The sequence below is a fragment of the Danio aesculapii genome, chromosome 3 (genome assembly GCF_903798145.1).
Source record: "Danio aesculapii chromosome 3, fDanAes4.1, whole genome shotgun sequence".
Classification (NCBI taxonomy): Eukaryota; Metazoa; Chordata; class Actinopteri; order Cypriniformes; family Danionidae; genus Danio; species Danio aesculapii.
Window position 1 is genome coordinate 60,663,806 of NC_079437.1, and position 3,120 is coordinate 60,666,925.

Genomic DNA, 3,120 nt, shown 5'->3' on the forward strand with positions numbered 1-3,120 from the left:
ATCATTCAAATAAACCTAAATATGTAAATTTATTCCATTTTTTTCTTTAGGTAAATCACGTTGAAGCAGCTCTATTCACACTCAGCGACTGAAACAGAGCCAATTCTCCACTTCTGAATTCACGTCCAGCTCCTCTTTGACGTCACGGTTATTCAATTAAAGAAAACACTGAGCGAGGAGAGTAAATATCAGAGAGGTCAGGCTTTACTGTAATGCGAGGCCGTTTATCAGACGGTGGATTCAGACGTCAGACTGCAGGATGAGGCAGGCGCTGCTGCTACTACACTGTTGTGAATATCAGGCTGTGCTTCAGGAGCGTTTCCCACACAACTCCACTGGTATTCAGCAGTGGTGTATAAAGAAGGCTGTACTTGAAAGCAGCACTGTCAGTGAAAGACACTGTTTAGAATATTACATTAGGGATGAAGTATATCCAGGAGGTTATAACAGAATAAAGAATATATATATATATATATTCTCTTGCGGACAATACAGCATCAATTGGTCTTGGGAATTACAGAGTCCTGCACAGCAGCCAGAAGCATTTTGAGCCGTTCTTGTGCGTCCGCTAAAACACTAAGCTAAAAGCGGCTCAACAATATTTAGGTCTGGTGACTGTGCAGGCCATGGGAGGTGTTCGACTTCTCTTTCATGTTTATCAAACCTCTGTCTCCAGTCTTGATGCGTGTATTGGTGTGTTATCATCCTGATACATGGCACCGCCTTCAGGAGACAATGTTTGACTGCTCCTCCAAAACTATATCTCCTCCAAAACACCTTAAAGTGGCTCAACAATATTTAGAGCTGGGTACTGTGCAGGCCATAGGAGATGTTTGACTTCTCCTTGATGTTTATCAAACCACTCTGTCTGCAGTCTTGCTGTGTGTACTAACATTATCATCCTGATACACAGCACCGCCTTCTGGAGACAATGTTTAACTGCTCCTCCAAAATGGTATCTCCTCCAAAACATCGCAAAGTGGCTCAATAAAATTTAGATCTTGGTACTGTGCAGGCCATGAAAGATGTTCAACTTCACTTTCATGTTTATCAAACCACTCTGTCTCCAGTCTTGCTGTGTGTACCAACATTTCCATCCTGATACACGGCACCGCTTTCAGGAGACAATGTTTAACTGCTCCTCCAAAATGGTATCTCCTCCAAAACACCCCAAAGTGTCTCAACAATATTTAGATCTGGCGACTGTACAGGTCATGGGAGATGTTCGACTTCCCTTTCATGTTCATCAAACCACTCTGTCTCCAGTCTTGCTGTGTGTACCAACATTTCCATCCTGATACACGGCACCGCTTTCAGGAGACAATGTTTAACTGCTCCTCCAAAATGGTATCTCCTCCAAAACACCCCAAAGTGTCTCAACAATATTTAGATCTGGCGACTGTACAGGTCATGGGAGATGTTCGACTTCCCTTTCATGTTCATCAAACCACTCTGTCTCCAGTCTTGCTGTGTGTACCAACATTATCATCCTGATACACGGCACCGCCTTCAGGATACAATGTTTGACCCATTGAGTGCAATTGGTTCTTCAGAATGATTGGGCAGTCTTTGGCAGTGACCCAGCGCCCATCTAGCTCAATCATGATAACGTGATATTTTTTATCCATGGTTATCATGTGGTCAGATTCTCATCCAGAGGCCCAGAAGAAGAGTCCCAGACAGGCCTCATGTGCTCCAGTGATCCCCATGATCCAGACACAAGAGACGGGGTGGAGTGAGAGGCGAATACATCTTTTTTATCACATGGGCCGTGAAAGGCCAGTCTCCTGGGCAACTACTGGTGCTATTGTCCCAAAAGCCGAGCACAAAATGGGCAAGGGTCCATAACAGTCCGGGACCGCCAGGGGTGGGGGTTTGATTAGGGATCTGGCAGCAGAGGGGCTCTGAGATTTATTAAGGTGATGGCGAATGTCTTTGTCAAAGTGCACTTACCTTACACAGTAAAGGGAAACATGCTATTTTTTCTCTCTTCGTGGGTTTACTTTGAACTCCAGTAGACATATTAACTCTTTATTGCGCAAAGAAGCATTTGGGGTTTGGGAGTACAAAATAGAACTGTCAATTTTTGGACATTTGGAGATTTTTTTTCATTCATTCATTCATTTTCTTTTCAGCTTAGTCCCTTATTTAGAGATCGCCACAGCGGAATGAACCGCCAACTCATTCATTCATTCATTTTCTTTTCAGCTCAGTCCCTTTATTAATCCAGGATCGCCACAGCGGAATGAACCGCCTACTCATTCATTCATTCATTCATTTTCTTTTCAGCTTAGTCCCTTTATTAATCCAGGATCGCCACAGCGGAATGAACCGCCAACTCATTCATTCATTCATTTTCTTTTCGGCTTAGTCCTTTTATTAATCCAGGGTCGCCACAGCAGAATGAACCGCCAACTCATTCATTCATTCATTTTCTTTTTGGCTTAGTCCTTTTATTAATCCAGGGTCGCCACAGCAGAATGAACCGCCAACTCATTCATTCATTCATTTTCTTTTCGGCTTAGTCCTTTTATTAATCCAGGATCGCCACAGCAGAATGAACCGCCAACTCATTCATTCATTCATTTTCTTTTCGGCTTAGTCCTTTTATTAATCCAGGGTCGCCACAGCAGAATGAACCGCCAACTCATTCATTCATTCATTTTCTTTTCGGCTTAGTCCTTTTATTAATCCAGGATCGCCACAGCAGAATGAACCGCCAACTCATTCATTCATTCATTTTCTTTTCAGCTTAGTCCCTTTATTAATCCAGGGTCGCCACAGCAGAATGAACCGCCAACTCATTCATTCATTCATTTTATTTTCAGCTTAGTCCCTTTATTAATCCAGGGTCGCCACAGCAGAATGAACCGCCAACTCATTCATTCATTCATTTTATTTTCAGCTTAGTCCCTTTATTAATCCAGGGTCGCCACAGCAGAATGAACCACCAACTCATCCAGCACATTTTTACGCAGCAGATGCCCTTCCAGCCGCAACCCATTTCCGGGAAAATTAACCGCCAACTATTCCAGCATATGTTTTACACAGAAGATGCCCTTCCAGCTGCAAGCCAGCACTGGGAAACACCCATACACACTCATTCACACACTCATACAC